Source organism: Gavialis gangeticus, unplaced genomic scaffold (assembly GCF_001723915.1).
Source record: "Gavialis gangeticus isolate Ggan-Ray unplaced genomic scaffold, GavGan_comp1, whole genome shotgun sequence".
In the NCBI taxonomy this organism is placed as follows: domain Eukaryota; kingdom Metazoa; phylum Chordata; order Crocodylia; family Gavialidae; genus Gavialis; species Gavialis gangeticus.
Window position 1 is genome coordinate 3922115 of NW_017729014.1, and position 20098 is coordinate 3942212.

Here is a 20098-nt window from a genome sequence, read left to right on the forward strand (position 1 = left end):
CGTCTGGCCACGCCCCTAGCGCTGGAGCAGCAAGGGGATGGGGTCATCATTCGATGCCAAATAAGAAAGATTTTTTATTTTGAAGTTAAGTATTATTGAGAAAAAACAGAGAAAGCGAGAGAGAGAGAGAGAGCAGAGATTTTAACAAAGCTGAGACTGGATTGCTTACCTGGAGTGAGAACCAAATTGTAAGTTGTCATACATAACAACTGAGAAAACAGAGATACCTTGCTTACCAAAGGCATATGCACTGGATGAAATGGACCATCAGGTATATGTGTCAGTCTTGGGGCCCTCCCCGCATGTTAAGAGGTTGTGTTGCATATTTGCCTTTATTCCCCAAAGTGTATGTGCTGCATACTTTCCAATTTATACCCATGCTGTAATTTATCAGGGTTCAATGTGAAAATAAAGGGTTTATAACTGTGCTATTGTGACTCTAGAAAGATGTATCTTTTGAAGAAATTAAATTACTGCATGTTCTGAGAAATCAGAGAAAAAAATCCTTAACTCACAGCAAAAAAAAAAAAAAAGGCTATTGACCCTTTTTGCTGGTCTGTGTACCTCCAGGTGTTCCTGGAGCTTGTTACATTATGTTTACCCCCATTCCTTTATGAGAGGTTAGTTTTTACTTACGATTTTCAATCAGGAATTTTTTTTTGTCACAGCTTTCTCTTACAAAAAAACCTGATTAGGATAAATAACAGCCAAATTCAACCTTCAGTCACAATTTTTCTGCAAGCTGATTTTCAAGAGCCTCTACATTTGAAAATGACACATACAAATACAAAGAGAGAGATAGAGAGAGAAATCTGTAACAGAGTGGTATTTGTCCCCAGTATACTATATGATTTATCCTGGGAAGTGAATCAGAGGAATAAGATGCCAAGTTGGGGAAGCTGTCCTTCCAAAAGCAGCATCTGGTACGTAGTTAAAAAAAAAAAATGAAGATTTTTCTTTTCAAATTATTGAACCAACTGTAGTAAAAACTTCATGTTTAATATGCATGTCCTGTTCCACTAACTCCACTCTAATAAATTGGTGGAACATCTTGCATAGCTAAATCATTAGGGGTGGACTAAACACCAGCAGCCAGTTATAAATGCAAAAAATAACACTGAACCAAGAACATAAAATACAAACCAAGTATACAAGAAATTAAAGTTTAAATAGTGACCCACCTAAATCCATAAAGGAAGGTCAAGCAGTGATAAACGTTTTTTAGGGATTTGATCAAGGGGATAAACCTTTGAGTTGTTACATTAAAAATGTAATGTTGAACATGATCATTTTTAGAACTCTCATTTAATAGTGCGCTGCAATTTGGTGCTTCATAATTACAACATGTTTCACATAATTTTTATCTTTAATTTCAGGAGGGGAGACACGGGAAGCTAGCTAATTAATTACTTTTTAACCCCAGTGTACCATAGATGGCGCATGTTTTGTTATGCTTCCTCTGCTGTCCATGGTGCTGAATACTAACCAGTCATTCCAGAGATTGACGCTCAAATCATTCTTTTGGGCATGACAATGAGGTAACCAGGTATGATATTTTAGTAGCACCCACCAATTCCATAGCCTCCACAGAAACAAAGCTACATTAATGAGGCAATGGATCTAAATCATCTCTGGTCTCACTCATTTGACTTCAGCCAAGTCACACCAGAGAGTCTGGCCCATTATGATTAATTCTGACCTTTTGTCAATGATCTTTTAGAAGCTGGCATTTTGATCCTAGTCACCAGTCACACCTGAACCTCCAAAATGTACCTGTGATCAGTTCATACTTACTTAGATGTGAGTTGTGAGTGAATCCATGGACACCATCTCTCCTTTCTTGGGGTTTCCCTAAGGATAGGTGATCATGCCTCCATTTTATCCTCAGTCCATTTTCATGCACAGTTCTCATCTTGACACATCTAAGGACTGAGTGAAAACTGGATAAAGGCCCTCAAGCTTGGACATGATAGTCATCTAGGGAAATCTACAGACAACATTGACTGGATTGGAATAGCATAAAGTTGGCTTGAGGAAAGGTAAAATAGTCTCTGAAAAGCTTCTCACTAGATAACAAAATGGGGGTGGGTGGGATATTTTCTACATAAAGTAGTGAGATTTAGCTTAGTTTTAATTCATCAGTCCCATTCAGTTAAAGACCAGAATGTCTGGGGATTAAATAAAAGACAGGTACCCCTTGCTACCTCACCTTTGTCAGTCCCTTCCTGTAAGAGAAAAGAATAGAAGATAGATAAAGGCACTGACTCTTTTTGCTGCTATGGAAAAAAATCATCTGCATACTTCCCACAGAAAATGGACTTTATTTGCTTAATTAGTGGCCATTAAGTATCCTCAGGTGTGCATTATGTGTTATAGAATTCACAGCAAAGTAATTTGCAGAGGATCAAAATAAAAATAATAAAAGCCCAAGGTGAGGAAAATTATAAGTAGTCAAAGCCTAAAAGGCATTTTTCCAAATGAGAAAAACGTTCAGAAAGTGCATGTTTTGTTTGCATTTTCAGGTTTTTCATTTTGAAATCTGAGCTTTCATTTATTGCTTCCCTTAGCTATAGGCCAGGAACCTATTGTGCTAGTTTATTGCAGTGAAATAAATTAAACACTATGGAGTTACAAAGAATGCTGATGACTACTTGAAAAAATGTCCAGTTTCATGGCATATCTTTGCCTCTGAATAATCAAGACTACGTGTCTTTCTAGAAAGATATGCTCCAGTTCCGCCACAAATTGCCTGTTCAGTAGGACTCACTTATACCATAGTAAGAAAGAACAATTTCCTCCCCAACAGCAGTTGCTTGGTGAAAACTTTTGGTTTATGTTATGGTGGGCAGGCTTGATTATGCTAATAGCCCCTTCCGTCCATAAAAACTATGGGCCAGTGCACTGGTTAATAGGATGATGTAGCTGGATTGATACATGTCTCTAGCTACTTTTCATAACAAAAATTTCAAACCTGGGTGCCTGAAATTCAATTATGAAATTCATTAGTAAGTACCTAATTTAAAAAAATGCTGAGAAATGAAGTGGCATGGCAGGTACAGAGGTACATCTCCAAACGTCAGAACACTTATTTAGCGGCCTAATTTAAACACCTGCATTTAAAACCTCTGTAACAGTGATTCTCAATCAGGGTGCTAAGGCACCCTGGGGTAGCACCAAATGCTTTGAAGGGTGCCTTGAGGTGTGAAGAGACATTTTCTTAGTTTATCTCCTCACACCTCACCTAAGTGAAGGCTTAGACTTGTCCCTGCTTAGCTGATCTCCTGCCTCCAGTGCTGCTCAATTAAATAAAATTATGGAGAGGTGCCTTGAGTCCAAAGAGGTTGAGAACCACTGTTCTGTAGGTGTTTCTGATACTGCTAAAGCCAACATACTGACTGTGGCACTGCCAAATCGCCACTAGTTTCCTATTTCAAGGATGATCAGGTCCCTGTGGCTCACAACCCACTTCTCAAATCAAACCATATTAGATCTGTCTGACTTTCATACCACCTCCCTCCTTGCAGGCAAAGGCAGTGGCTGAACAACAATGGGAATGACTGCAAATATGATACTAACTGGGGCTTCTCAGTTCAAAGGCCCATAAGCTGCTGAGCAGAGAATGTCTGAAGAATTAGAAGCAGCTCAGTGTGCAATATGAAAATAAAAAAAGAGAGACCTGGATTTAATAAATTCCAGTTACTAGACCTGATTTCACCATTTCCCAGATGTTTTACTGTCCTGCTTCTGGCTTGAATAGAAGGGTATTATTTTTTCTTAGCATCTATGCCCCAGTTGCCCTGCAGTGATGCTGATGTGAGGGCTTGGCAGTGGGCAAATATGCAACCATCAACTCCTCAATACAAAAAATACAAGAGGAAAACTTAAGAAAGCTATACTTAAAAGCAGTGAAAGTATGCACTGAAGAATTTACCTCAAGAGAGAAAACAGACATGCAGGTGTGTGAATGCAGTGGCACAAGTTGCCACAGTGCACACCCCCGCACATGCACTTCATTGTTGGACAAATTATCCCACAACAGGCAAACTGCCCCCACCCAGCTCCTCCCAGCTCCAGCCAGGGAGAGCTAGAGGCTGAAACCAGCATTGGTGCTAGTCCACCAATATTACCTGGTGGTCTGGAGCAGCAGGGGCACAGGTCAGGCAGCACAGAAGCTTAGCTGGCAGCCAGAGCATTGTTCTGGATGGCCCTATCTCCATGTGTACTGGTGCATGCTTGTTGAGCATGCACTGTGCTCCTTTTTGCTCCTTTTTAAAATTTTTGCTACCAGGAAAACCCAGTAGTAAATGTTATCCCCATGCTACAAATTTGCAATGTGGGGCACATTTAAACATTCACTGTGTGCAGTTTGTAGTGCAACAAAGGCATGCACCTGCAGATGGGGACCTGCCCAAAGAGTTCATAGCAAAGTGACACTGAAAAAGTGTTCTTCTCTACCCTTTCATTTAGCAATAAATATGAACATTGTTTGTTCTTAATCACTTGCACTGTTATTTCCTACCCATGGTTTTGCTTCACCTCCTCATCCATTATATTAGTGAGATCTAGTCATATACTCATCTCAGTGTATTCTGGAGACATTCATTTAGATCATTTCTGTTTTTCTAGAGCAACAAATCATGTTGCACGCAACACATGTATTAGGACACCCCCAAAAATATGTTTCTCATATTCAAGGACATCTCATGATCTCAGTTAAACGATGTGGACCTGCTAATGCATAGTGTTAAGTGAAGGGTAGGGAGCAATGTATTTATAATTAGTTATAAAGTGATGCAATTAGGAAAGGGACACCAGGAAGCTATTTTTGACAGTGACATCTACCAAGTTGCAAGATGATTTTTCAAAGGAGATACAAAAGAGCAAGGAAGAGGGTTTCTGCTAAAACTACTCTCTGCATAAAATTGTAGAAAATAATCATAAAGGAACAGTCACTGGAGAAACAACATTATTAGCCAAGGAAGTGACTGATGATTTAATAGGTCTTTGCCATCCCCTACTTTTATGATTCTGTTTATTTACTGGCAAACATGTTTAGGGGAAGGATAAAGGGCAAAAACTGTGCTGGGAGAAAAAGTGCTCAAACCAGATGCAATAAGCCTTCAATTCACTTTAATACTTTCACATTTCAAGTCTATAGTTGAATGTATTTTTTTCCTGCATTTTTCTGGTGATTGGCTAGTACATTTGTTATTGTGTTATGAAAATGATTAATTTCCTAATCTGAAGAATATTGAAAAAAAATAGAAAAAGAGGGTTTGCATTCTAATCTGAAAGCATCCCCTTACAAGCAGTCTGAAAAACCTAATTAATTATTATTTTTTCTGGGCTATTAGGTAATTGGGTTAAGGGTGTAGTGATCTCTTTTGCTGTTCTTAGCTATTGTTAAAATCCGCTTTTTAGTTTTGATCAAAAAAGCCTAACCTTGACGCAGACTCCAGCTAAACTTTTATGCTTAAGAATTATTTACCCAATTGTTCATGAAAATGCACATATTAGCCAATTATTGAATAAGCTATTTATTAATATATGCCATCTGTGAAATGAAGGGTATTTATTTTGCAGCAATGGGTTGTAACTGTTATATACCACATATGATAAACCTTCTGTACAATGAATTAGTAGATGATCAGAGTACAACCAGGGTAGGGGAATAGAAATGAAAGGGAAAAGGTGAAATTGGTACATTATGGGAATAAAACAACTGCTGGGACAAAGTTTTCTTTTATTTATGCAAACATTTTGGTGAGAAACAGAGAAGAATTTAACAGTCTGTAGCCATGTATCATACAGACCTAAGGTTCTCTGATAAGGAATTTCACAGTGTGCCTCACTTGTTCCTATATTTTTTTGAATCTCTAGTCTATGAAGCTGTAATAGGACAACAAGGGAGAAAAGAATATCTCAGAAATGCAGATACCCAACAAGAAAAAAAATCTTAAATGTGCCAAACTATATAATGACTGAAAAAGCAAGTTCCACATCATCCATCTAACACATCTCTCATGGTAGACACCCTGTGTGACAGGCCAGCCATGTTTCCATTTCTGAGAACAAAGGCCTCACTGTCCTTGCTTCCTCCTTGGGTTGGACAAAGCTTTGAAGCTGCAATTTGATATCTGACTTGCAAAGGAGTCTGAGTCCTTTGTGTCTTCCTTGTTTTATGCACCACAGGGTGATGCAGAACCATTCTGGAGACATAAATGGTTGCTTATCTAAATCCTCAAAGATGTCTGGGACAGCAGATGGTTGGAGAAGGTGAAAATAAGATATAAGCTTCTTATAGGTATTGTAAAAAAAGCAACATCATAATCCCCTTCAATGTATTTAATCAATACAGCCTATCACTGTGATCATTCCATCTCAGCAAGTCCTATTATCAACCTTCACCAGACAGGGACTCCTGTCTTTACTGCCTTCTCCTCAGCAAGTCTGCAGTCATATAGGTGACTTTGAATGAGATGAGACAGATGCTGGAAAAAGCAGGAAGGAATAAGGGTACAGAGTGTTAACTGCCATGAAACACACCAAAATCCTTTAAATTTTTAAAAATGAGAGATGGGTCAACACTTAGGATATTCCAATGGTAGTGTTGAACCGAACTGCCACTGACTTAATTTCCCATTGCCCTGCAGGCCTTGGTTTTTGGCAATGGGCAGGTTATGTAGACCAAAGAGAGAACTGCTAGTGTAGATTAGCAGTAAAGCACTGAGAGATAGTTAGGGCAGATGCCTACCAGGATGACTGAGATGGAAGCACCTCTGGGCACTCGCTTAATTTCTTGTGAGGAGGGAATCAGAAAGAGCAGAGATGGATGATGATAACTGGAGAGACCATAATTTATAATAGTAAGTCTTTGTATTGATAAAGCAATCTTAACTCATGGATCCTGAAGAACTGTTACAGGTAGGGGTAAGTGTTATCAACCCAATTTATAGATGGAGGAAATGACACATACAGTTGGCTGATGGAATTGCCCCAAGTCATGCATTAAGTCCATGTCAGATTTCAGATTACAGACTAGGTTTCCTGAGTCCTAGTCCCAGGCTCAACCCCACAGACATCACTTCTATCTTTGCAGTTAATTTTTATTTACATTTCTAATAGAATTTTCCCTCCAGATGCCCTTTCAGCTATGTGTATGGACAATCTAGACACAGTAGTTTTAAGTAATGAATATTATTTGCCACAGAATATGCCATTGGTTTTTAAGTTTCCTGGTTTCTAAATTTAAAAGAATGAAAATTACCAAACTTTGCTAAAGTTTTTTCAGTAGTCACAGTTCCATTTTTGCTGCATTTAAGTTTACTTCCACCCCCCTGCACTATATGAGGTTTCTTGACTGACTCAGATTTTTATACCCATTTCATTGCTCTGTTTCATTTTCCAATTATCCTTTTAGGCCAAAATGTTGGACAAAATGAACCAGGGGAGGGGAGAGTAGGGGAAATAACTTGGAATAAAGTCTCAAGGGTAAAATGTGCGTTTTGCAGCATGTTGAATTAGAATTTCAAAAAAAATCATTCATGCTTTTTTTTAGCAACTTTAAAGGCATTAATGCAAATGTGAACAGTATGACTTTTTTATACAGATGCACTGATGCAGAAGCAAATATATATTTAATTTCATCTGATTTAGTTTGTGCTCAATGCATGTTAATTAAGGGACAATCATGTAGAAATATTTAGTTATATTTACAGAAGAAACCATAATTAAGGAAATGCTTAGTTTTGAGAAGAGAGAAAGGGAAGTTTAGGTTAGATATTAGGGAAAAAATACTCACTAGGAAGGTAGTAAAACATTAGAATAGGTTACCCAGAAAGGTTGTGGAATCTCCATCTTTAGAGGGTTTTTAAGACCCAGCTGGACAAAGCCTTGGCTGGGATGATTCAGTTGGGGATGGTCCTGCTTTGAGCAGGGGGTTGAACTAGATGACTTCCTGAGGTCCCTCCCAACCCTCATTTTCTATGGTTCTATGATTCTAAAGCTGAATCTAAAATTTTATCAATGCAGTGGCCTGTTAGTAAGTTAGCTACTTGAATCTTCAGTGTATTGTTGGACTAAGCTGTTCCATTGTGAGAGGTAATATTGCTGAGACTGACATCAGGATACTGATTGTGTGATGGCTCCCATGCTGTGGCCCTTAGAGTACACTACTGCCCTCTGCTGAAATTAGCATGGCTCACTGTTCCAACTGCCTGGTGGCCCATGTTCTCACCTCCACATCTTGTTGTTTAAGCTGTTATGAGCCCTCAGTTCAGTTAAGAAGCCATTCTTGCTAGTGCTTTCTTTCCCCACATCCCAGGGCATTAACAATAGGCCTCACACCACTGTAGGCAGCTCAACAAGGGCTGGCTCCACTACAGTCTTTCATGTAATTTTACTTCCCCTTGAGGCCTACTTTAAACTACCCTCCACTTCCTTTGCAACACCAATAATATTTCCAGGCCTGGCTCAACAACTGTGCAGCTGTCCCTCAGACCTGGCTATTAGGGCTGTGTGAAGCTTTGGTCACTGATTTGATTCTGTGGAGATTTAGCCCAATTCAGCAGCTAAATCTCCGAATCTGAACTGAATCAGGAGACCCTTTAATCTCTCTGAATCGAATCAGAACCATCCAAATTGAGTAGGAGAGATTCAATGATTCGGAGATAGACACAGCTTTAAATGTTTGTTCTACTCACCTCAAGGTACCAGGCAACTTGTGAATGCTGAGATGCTGGGACAGATGGAGCATCCCAGGGAACCCTCCCTCTGCTCCCTGGCTTGGCGACTGGTGCCTCCTGGGTCTGGTGGGGCACCTGGGGTCCCCCCATGGCCAATTCCCAAGCTGGGGAGGGTCCCCTGTGCACTTGGTGGTGGATCCAGAAGTGGACTGGAAGTAACTTCTGTTCCATTTCTGGGTCCACTGCTGAGCATGTGGGGGGCCCCCCTGCACTCCTGTGTGGTGCTCCATTCGCCCAACCATCTCAGCACCTTGAGGTATGTAGAAAAAAAAATTAAAGCTCTGTCTGTATCGCTGAATCTCCAAATCAGCATTGAATCTTCATATTTAGATTCGGCTGAATTGAGTTGGGACAGTGATTCGATTCATGGACTTGGATCAACGAATCAAATCACTGTCTGCTGATTCAGGCCAAATCTTAATCTGAATTGAATACAGCCTGTTTCACACACCTCTACTGGCTATCCTGCAAGGCTCATCCGAGTGGTCCCTATTTCTCTTCTGGCCATCAGGAGTTCACTCCTGAAACAGCTCCTGCATCCAAACTGTCTCCTCCTATCCAACTGTGCAACTCTTTGGCAGGGCCTCTTACATATCCCCAGAAGAAGATGGAGCTTCCCTTCTGTGTCTACCATCTTAAAGGTACATGACCCCTTTCTACGCAACAGTGGAGAGGTCCCCTATTATAGTTGGTATGCCTAATAGAAACAATAACCTGAGGTAGCATCTTGTTTGCTCTTCCTACATCCACATGTAACTTGAGGACTCAGAGTTGCCAACAGAAAAGATAACAAATCTGTTATTGACTTGACTTATTACTCCTACTCTTACCTTCTCAGACTACTCTAAACAATGTGTCTTTTTCCTCCATATTTACAACATTAAGTCCTTATAGAGGACCACCAGCCTCCTCCTGAAGACCCCCAAGGTAGGAGAGAGTACTACCTCACTTGGGAGCCCATTCCAGAGCCTGGCAGCTCTAACTGGAAAGTTTTCTACATACCAACAAGAGAGACATGAAAGCTCCCATTACATTATACTGCACTCACCTACCTGATTGTAACTATAGGACATGTACAAGCTGGATGATAAAGTGGTATCTTCAACTCATCCTTAATAAGGCTATTTTTCCCCAACATATTTTACTACCCCTTTATGGTACCCCCTCATGACAACTTTTTTTCTGGGAGAAATAAAGCAGAGAGAAGGTCAGTGCACTCTTATCTTTTATGAACTCTCTTCTGTTGTAAGATCAATCAGGTAAGTTCCTGTCCATTGTTAAACAGGAAAGTAAAAAAATCACAAGGTGGGTTAGGGAAACAATCCAGGCTACCAGCCATGCATATTTTCAATGGTGCTGAACTCTCAGAGTCTTCCTATAGAATGACTCTTCAGAAGATGAGCCTACTGCAAAACGCAACATTGCTATACCATTAGGAAAAAGGTAACACAATATTGAGAGAGTCTGGGTCTCATGCACTGATTGTCTTGTTTTATTGTGCCACATGCTGTTTTCACCAGAGTGAGCTGTTTACACCCCTTGTGCTCAATCAATCATTTTTTCATACAGTTGAAAGATTATAGTTTCTCATATGCTACCTTCAGTCTGACTTGTCATGGGAAAACTCCGGGGAGAAATTGGCACAGATGTATTAAAGCTATCTAACACTTTCTCCATGGCAACTGGGACTGGTGCAAATCCCATAAGCCCCTGCACATAGGCAGAATGAGAACTCCCACTGAATTCTTCCAAGCATCAAGATAGCAGCAGAGAGAGGGGAAACTTCTTCATTAACTGTGATGTCTACAAACCATGACGTATAAAATTGTTTGATTAAAAACGAATCATTTATCACTAACAAAAGTTATTTCTGGGTTTGTCACTTCTCACTAACTCAGATTCTCCCTTCTTTCTTATTCTGCACATTTCACAAATGTATAGAAAATTCTAACAAGAAAGAAAAAAAGAATTTTTTGGAATTTTTATAAAGGTTTATTAAGGGGAAAGGGGGGTAACACTCCAACAAAGTAATAAAACACTGCCCACGCAGGGGCCCAGGTACAACAGATACAGCCTAGGGCTATGGCCTGCAAGCCCTGCTCTCACAGTCTAAAACCAAAAATATTCAGTGCAACATCAGCCTGGTGAGACCCCTACTGGTACCCCAGGAAGGGGGCTAGCAGTATCACAGTGTGAGGACTTAATGGCCACCCTTAGTATCATAGTGCTTAGGGTTGGAAGGGACCTAAATAGATCATCAGGTCAGACCCCCTGCCCTGGGCAGAAACGGGTCCTGGGATCACATCACCCCAGCCAAATATCTGTCCAGCCTCCTCTTGAAGACCCCCAAGGTAGGAGAGAGTACTACCTCACTTGGGAGCCCATTCCAGAGCCTGGCAGCAACTGGAAAGTAATGTCTCCTGATGTCCAGCCTGAACCTACTCTCTAACAATTTGTGGCCGTTATTCCTAGTAACCCTGGGTGGTGCCCGAGGGAACATAACCTTCCTCAATTCCTGCTGGTCCCCTGTGGTGAGTTTTTAAATGGCCACCAGATCCATTCTCAGCCTTCTCTTGTGGAGGCTGAATAGGTTCAGGCCCGTTAGCCTCTCTTCATAGGGCCTGACCCACTGCCCCTTGACCATTTGAGTGGCCCTCCTCTGGACCCTATACTAGCCATACTCTGGACCCATACTAGCCACAACCCTCTTGAAGTGCAGTGCCCAGAACTGGAAGCAGTACTCCAACTGTGGCCTGACCAAAGCTGCATAGGGGAAGGATTACTTCCCTGGACCTGCTTGTGATGCATCTGTAGATGCACAACAAGGTGTGGTTATTCTTACTGACCACTTCTTCACACTGGCGGCTCATGTTCATCCTGGAGTCAACAATGACTCCAAGATCCCTCTTTGCCACCGTGCTGACAAGAAAGGTGTTCCGCAGGCTATAGGTGTGTTGCTGCTTCCTTCTCCCTAGATGCAGCACTCTGCACTTGTCTGCAGTGAATTCCATTCTATTCTCATCTGCCCACCTCTGCAACCTGTCTAGATCTAGTTGGATTCTGTCCCTCCCCTCCAGCGTGCCCACCTCACCCCACAACTTGGTGTTGTCAGCGAATTTGGACAGCGTGCTTTCCACATCCACATCCAGATCACTGATAAAGATATTGAACAGTACAGGCCCCAGGACCAAGCCCTGGAGGACTCCACTGCCCACATCCCTCCAGGTCAAAATGACCCATCCACCACCACTCTCTGGGTGCGACCATGTAGCCAATTTTCCACCCATCTGACTGTGTAGGCATCAGTGCCACAGTCACCTAGTTTTTGAAGAGAATGTGGTAGGAAACTGTGTTAATGGCCTTTTCTTAAAGTTCAGGAAGATGACATCCAACCTGACACCCTTGTCCAGGGACTTTGTGACCTGATCATAAAAAGAAACCAGGTTAGTCAGGCAGAACCTGCCCTCAGTGAACCCATGTTGGTTGCCCCTTGATACTGCAGAACACCCCTTGAATTGCCCAACATGCCTGGAAGGTGGATACCATCTGCTGGAGGACCGCATGTTCAAACTCCAGCAACAGGTGTGCCCACACCAAAAACTGGAAGAGCCGGAGGGCATCATCTAAGCCAGCCCCAGCAAGTTGGTTCCTGTGGCTCTTGAGGGTGGCCATATTAGCCTGGCCAAGTAAGAAGTTGACCAGGCAGATGTTTTCCTTCCCGTACTAGGTGGCCAATGGGCATATCAAGTAGGTTGCCACTGACAGCTCCAAACTTAGTACCTCAAGCAAAGCACCAAGGACAGCAAACAGCTGCGACAGCCAGGGGCATCCAAGGAAAGCATGGTTAAGATCCTCCTCCACTCTCCCTGAACAAAAGGGAGCCTCTGACACAGCTGGGTCTATGTGACAGATAAGGGTGCTGGTGGGCTGGTGGAGATGGGGGGCTTATAAAGCGTGTGCCACAAGGGGCCCGCTGGCATAAGTGCCAGTACTACTATGTGCCTCCACCACACTGTGTCAAGCTGAGTGGCAAAGACATGGATGTGGCAAAACAAAATCACCCACAGATACAGGGCCTTCTGAGGGAGTGCATCAAAACGGATCCCAGTACCACTGTCAGGAGACATGGGGAGAGCCAGTAAGGTGCCAGGCCCACCACACAGGTTACTATCTAAAACCAGGACAATGGACAGTGGTGGAAAGGGCTTGCCCAAGACATCCCCGGCAGGGAGCCCTCTCCATGCTTGGAGGTGCTCCTCCAGGTTGGCTGCCACACCCTCTGGAAGAATGTCCCGCACATCCTTTACGAAGTGGGCAGCACAGCAGACTGAGCCCATGCCCAAGATGGTGGCCAGAGCCTCAGCTGACAACCAGTCTGACTGGGTCATGTTGAGGAGGTGTCCCAGCCGGATTGTATGTGACCGGATGAGGGAGTCGACAAGGCTGCTAGAGGTGAGGCTTGGCAAACTGTGCTGCAGGGCTGGGTTATGGACCAGGGGCTCCTGCAGTAACTGTGGAAACCACAGATGCCAGGCTTGGGGCAGGAGGCAGCTTGCCAGAACTGTGCCATGCTTTGATAGAAAGGTGGGAGGACACCCCAATCCAGGAGGGTGGTATCGAGAAGCAATAGCTCCTGGTTGAAACCAAGGCCCCCCACACAGTGACAAAACAAATTAACTATGGGAGGGGGCCCTTGCAGTAGAGGAGCCTTTGGAGGGCCTGTAGGCAGAAGGCTGCCACCCTGCCCACCAGGTCAACTAAACCCTGGCCCCCCTCAGCCACTGACAAATCAAGAATAGCTCAGGGGAGCCAGTGACGCCCATCCCAAAAGAAGTCCACAAGCAGTCGCTGGAACTTCTCAAGCAGATCTGGTGGGGGGTCCGACATAGCGCAATGGTACCACAATGCCGCAGCTGCCAGGTTGTTGACAATAAGGACCCGCCTGTGGCAGGAGAGGCTGGGCAGACTCCAGTGCCATCGCTGCAGGCGTGCCTCCATCTCGGCACCAAGGTCCTTCCAGTTCCGTGCTGAGAAGACTGACGGCCCAAGGAACACCCCCAAGGCCTTGAGGCCCTCCCAATGCCAGGTAAGAGTCCTGGGCAAGTTGGGGGGAGAGGGTTGACCCAGGGACTGAGAAGGAGGGTGTCACTGTTGGTCCATTTCATGTGAACTGAAGAGGCGCACTCATAGCCTTCTTGAAATGTGACCAAGGACTGGACGCCACCCTAGGTGCTGATCAGAAGAGCCACATCATCTTCATATGCTGTCAGCCTGACTGACAGACAGCCCACTGAGACAGAGACAGATGGAAGAGTCAGTCTGGTCAGGCACTGCCGCAGTGCGTGGAGTAGGGGCTCGCTGGACAATGCATACAGCATTCCTGACAGAGGGCAGCCCTGGCAGATGCCTCTGGAGGCCCGGAATGGGGCACAGATCATGCCATTCACCTTCAGGATGTTTGCAACATTCTGATACAGGATCTGGAGGGAAGAGGTGAAGATGGACCTGAAGCCAAAGGCCTCAAGGGTCCAAAACACGTAGTCATGGCCGACCCAATTGAACGCTTTCTCCTGGTCCAAGGAGACGAGCCCAATGTTGAGGTTAAAGAGGTCTGCAGCCATCAGCAGGTCTCAAAGCAGGAACAGATTGCCCTGGATGGTCCTGCCTTGGAGCTCTGCTCAAGGCCAATGATGGAAGTCATAACGGTGCGTAGCCAGTTAGTCAAAGCCTTGGCCAAGATCTTGTAATCAACGCACAAAGGGACACTGGTCACCAGTTCTTGATGCAGCCAAGGTCTCCTTTCTCAGGCCGCAGGGTAAAGACTGCTCAGCAACAGCTGGTTGGCATTGTCTGGTCCACGAGACTCTCATGAAAAACACATAGGAGGCAGCGGCCAAGGAAAGGCCAGAAGGTCTTGTAAAACTCAGCAGGCAACCCATCAATGCCAGGGGTTTTGCCCGAGGTGAGGTCACCAACAGCAGCTGTGAGTTCCTCCAAAGACATTTCTCACTCAAGATGGTCAGCCTCTGATGAGCAAAGCCTAGGGAGGTCATCATGTAAGTGCCTAACAGCCTCTAGGCAAGTCAGTTCAGCTGCAAACAGCTCCTGGTAAAAGGCAATGGCATGGTGTCAGATCTCAACAGGATCTGTGAGTGTCTGGCCATCTGGGGTCTTAAGATAGTAAATGACCTTCCGTGCAGCTCGTCATTTCTCAAGGCTGAAGCAATGAGTCAGGGCTTCAGTTTCTGCCAGCTCTTGGCAGTGGGCACAGACCCTCACTCCATGGGCTGTGCTCTCTTACAAGTCACACAGGCATTTCCTGTGGAACTGGAGGCTCTTGCACAGCACCACATCACTGCTGGCAGCAAGCAGGGTGGCCTTGAGCTGCCACATCTTCCTCCAGGTCTCAGATATGGTGGCGCAGTTCATTTCTAGCCAGCTGGGTGTACTGCTGGCAAAAAGCTCAGACCTATCCCTTGCCCATGTCCCACCACAGCTTCCAGGAGCAGATCAGTCTCGTGGCCTCCCGGCCCCACCAAAAGTGGACGAAGCAGTCCCAGAACTAGCAGTCTTGAAGCAGGATGATGCCAAAGCACCAATAGGGTGCCTGCACACAGGACCTGTCTATCAGGATCAAGTCATAGCAGGCTAGGCCATGATCTGACAGGCCTGAGGGAATGATGTGGCCTCTTTGCAGGAGTGGCAGATGGTGCCTGGTGACATAAAGACAGTCAAGGTGAGACCACCAGCACTCATCCTGGCTCAGGTGTGCTGGCACATGTCAGGATGCAGGGCTCACCAGACGTCAATGAGGTCCACATTCTCCAGGGCAATCTGCAGCTTGTGGGCTGAGGGCAGGTGAGGCTCAGGCCCCATGCAGTTGAGTAAGGTGTTAATGGTGCAATTAAAGATCCCACCTACAAGGAGCAGGTCATCATCCTCACTAGCATCATGCAGGAGGGCAGCCAAGGTCTCAAAGAAAGCGACCCTCTCTTGGCCATCAGTGGGTGCGTAAATGTTGACGAGTAACGGGTGGTATGTGCTAGGGTGACATGGATAGTCAGCAGGTGGCTGGGGATGACCTCCTGTGCCACTGCTGTATCATGCTGTAGTTGTGGCGATAGAAGAGTCACAGCCCCAGTGCTAAGGTTGGTGCCATGGCTCAGGAACAAGTGGCCTTGCCAGACAGCATGCCAAGCCACCTGGTTAAGCCCATCGGAATGTGTCTCCTGGAGGAAGGCGATGGCCAGCCGCATCTGGCACAGGAGCTCCAGGACGGCTTCTCATTTCACCAGATCTCAACAGCCATTGACGTTAAAAGTGCCAATGTTCATGGCTGCCATGGGTGTGGGTATGGGAGAGGAAGAGTGAGATAAGGTGTAGGTGGAAGAGCAAGCACTCAAGAGTAGAGCAAAATAGCAGAGGCAGGTCAGGGAAGACCTATCATGCCCTACTCTATTCCAGGGACCCTCCCAGGCCCCACACATCTCTCACCCACTGTGTCAGCCTCTCTAGATGGTAAGCCATCTGCTGAGTACCTAGTTCTTGTTGCGTAAGTTTGGCCATAGCTCTGGCAGCCTTGATAAAGATTTTAGGATCTGTACACCACTGGATGATGTGCCCTGCTACATTCTTCTATTCTTTGGTCTGGTTCAAAAAGGCCAGGAGGCCCCCATAGTCAGGGGTGACCCGGGGTGGCGGGTCTGCCAACACGGGCTGGACATTTCCAACAAAAGCACAGTGAGGCTGCACCCCAGGTGGGGGCTCACCCACAAACACAGTGTCTACACCCTCAATGTCTAGACCCATCAGCCTCATCTCATCATCCAGGTTGAGGACTGGCTCCAGGAAAGTGATCCCTGCCTTCTTGTGGGGAGAGAGGTCAGCCTGCTCTTGAGGTCACTTGTGACAGTCAGAAAGCTGGATCTCCATCTCACTAGCTTCCTCAATCAATTTGGTAGGCTGGGATGCGACCAAGAGGCCAGCAGACTCCTCTGCTACCCCCTGGGCCGGGCCTCCAGAAGAGAGGTGTCCCATGAGAGAGCAGTGGAAAGGATCCCAAACAATAAATGGGGACCCCCGGGGATGAGAACCACATGAAGAAAAGAACGTAAACACAAAAATAACACAAGAAAAACACTTACCAGCAACAGGACCCATGGTGCAGCCGGGGAAGGTGGAGAGAGAAGGAGAACAAAACTGGGGAAGGCACCAACACTGGGAGGGGCTCCCTGCTCTGGTGAAGGACAGCTTGCTGGTGGGACTGATGAGACAGAAGAGGCTCCTGATGCTGGCAAAGGCAGCAGCGCCAGAGGGACAGGAAAGCCAGACGAGGCTCTCTACACCATTGAAGGTGGGATCGTTGGGGGCACCTGGGAGGTGCAGGAGACTCTTCCTCTGGGAGGTACCAGAAGAGAGCAGTGAGAGGGGCTGTGAAGCAAGGCAGCAAGAGGCTGGGTGCTGACCCTTAATATAAGAAGCAGCCAGGCTTCTGTGGAGGTGCTGCGAGGCACCGGAAGAGAGACGTTTCTAATAGGGGAGAAGAGGAGCGGTGCCACAACCTTCACAGGGCTGAGTAAAGGGGGAAACAACCCAGGCGAGAGGCCATGGGCTACCCTGGCCACACATAGGGTCTAACCCCTAGCAGGTTCATACGGAGTAAGGCGTCCTGTACCCCTGGCGGAAGGACCAGGGAGGGGACCATACAGGTTCCTCGCAACATAGTAGTGTTTTTTCTTGTGTTCCTTGTGTTTCCCCCTTTTGGAGGGGTTGAGGAGTAGGACAAGGTGACACTGGCTAGATAGCTGCATCGGAGCTCTTTTTGTACTCTACCTTTGCTTTGGGGACACGGGTCAGGTGTTGTGTCCTGGCTGGAGTCGGTCTCGGGACCAAAGTTAGAGATTGCAGGCAACTCAAGGCTAACTAAGCAAGTCACCCTTACAGAGCTAGTACTCAGGATGGGAGAGGGCTACTAAGGCTATCATAACCAGGAGTACAACAGTATCGGGAGTATGGCCGAGAAGACTCAGTGATCTGCCAAGGGTGGGCATGAGGCTGGAGTGTAGGGAAGATGGAACCCCCACAGATGACCACTGGACGGACTCCATGCCGCAGAAGGACCCCGAGTGGTCAGCCCCCCACTGGTATAATATTCAAAGTCATGGCAGGTGAGATTGGGGGAGGCCACTCCGGGAATAAACATCCACTCAACGGCCTACAGGAGACCATAGGGCGAACACCACTGGCCACTCGGGCCAAGGCCGCACATGACCAGATGTTCGAGACCAGGCAGTCACAAGAGGCATTCTGTATCATTTTTACTGCCACCCAATTCCAGAAGCTGGAGACAGGCAAGGGGTTGGTGACCCCTGCTGTCGCCTCCCCGACCTCCAAGCCATTTGTATCTGTGGTCACGTGCAACAGTGTCATCAGCACGACAGTCGGAGTGGGGTCAGGCTCTCCAGCAGGGCCTCCCTCGGTGCTGGCCAAGGAGGGTCCTGGTGGGGATGGGGTGTCCTGAGAGGCCCCCTTCACCTTCCTTTCTTTGTTCTTCTTCTTCTTAGTGGCAGACGGACCACCCTTTGTAGGGCAAGGGTCAGACCACTCCCGGTCCTCCTCCCCGGGGCCAGCCATCTCAGAGAAGGCCGCGGTGGAGGGTGACCGCAGTGGAGGGTTGCCCGAGCCCCAACGTCCAACAGGGCCTTGGCGCCACAGTCTCTGGCCACCACAGCTGCCTCGGCCAGGGTGGTCGGGGCACACAGGGGGCAAGTGGAGGTATCATCCCCTCCACCTGGTGGGGCCTTTGCACTGGGGGGGTGGGCACTGTATGTGGAACGGGTGGGGGAGATGGCTGGGGAGTAGTCCCAGCCCCTCCACTGGATGGTGCTCTCATGCCAGAGCCCCCAGCCCCTTCTGATGAAACAGGGGTGAAAGGAGCTTGGGAAGAGCTCCTGACCTCACTGGGTGGGGCCTGTGTCCCAGAAGTGGATGTGCCATCCATTGGTGCCGCTGCAGTCACCAATGTTCTGGCTTCTCTCCCCTGCAGGCACTGGGCTGCTAGGTGGGAAGAACTACCACACTGGAAACATGTGGCCTCCCCCAAGGAAAAATAAATCACAAGCCTCCGCCCATTGCGCATGAGGTTCAAGGAGTGAGGCAGAGACTGAGGGCCCTCCCTGAGGAGCATGAAAACCTGCCTTTGAAAAGATAGGACATGCTTCAGCTTTGGGTCCTTGCTTCCAATCACCAGTCAGTGAAAGCGACTCATAGAAACCCCATAACACTCAAGTCCCTTGGCCAGCTCCTGGTTAGACGTATGTGGTGGCATGCTGGAAATCACCATCCTCACAGCCTGGGTATCTAGGGGCATGACAAGATAGTGTACTCCTGCAATGTTCAGGCCCTCCATGCACACTGTTCACCAGGGTGGAAGTGCTCAGGTAAATCACTGGGACTGTATTAACATAACCAGCGAAACATATGGTATGCTGTCCCAGGAGACCAGCTAGGTCATCTACACAGACCTTGACCAGACATAGAGAAGGGTGTGAATCCTCAAGCCATGGTTAAGGGGGAAGTCTTGAGAGGCATCCCCATGCCAGCCACTGGGTTTAGGAGAGGCCATTCCTGCTCGGACAGGGTTAATCCCAAAAGCTAAAGCTAAGGGAAGGGAAAAAAAGTTGCATATATTAATGACAGAAATAAGTGTCTGGGAATGCGGCCATAAAAGCAAGAGGCTGGGGGGGCAGGGTGTGCCCAAAGTGGGGAGAAAGGGGGGAGGGAATGGAGGGCTGAGAGGGAGTTAAGAGGGGAAAAAAAGCGAAAGAAAAACAAGACAGAAGGGGATAATTTGCACCCCTCAAAAGACAGGAGATAAATAAGATAACTCCCCATGGCAGACAGATAAAAATGAATGAAAGAAAGAAAGAAAGAAAAAGAAACAGTAAGAAAAAAACCTGTGAAATAGCAACTCACAGACAAAGAAAACGGAGGTAGAGGGGGAAGGGACAGAGAGCAGAGAAAAAGAAAAAAAAAAAACACTGCAAAAATGCAAGAAAAGAATCAGAAAGGGAGATAAATAGAGGCAAGAGACTTTTTGACAGGTGGGAGTCAGAAAAGAAAAGAGACAGAAAGCTGAGGAGTCTTATGCTAAGGATCACCCCACACAGCTCCAAGCAAGCCTGGTTCAAAGCATCCGAAGTGAAAGGACTTTGACTTTTTAACTACTTCATTCAGGGGTTCAGGGATACAAAAAGGGTGGCCGCTTACAAAACAAAAACACAAACAAATTACTATCAAACCAAAAACACCATGTCATTGCATTCAACACATCACACCGTGACAGACACCCTCGC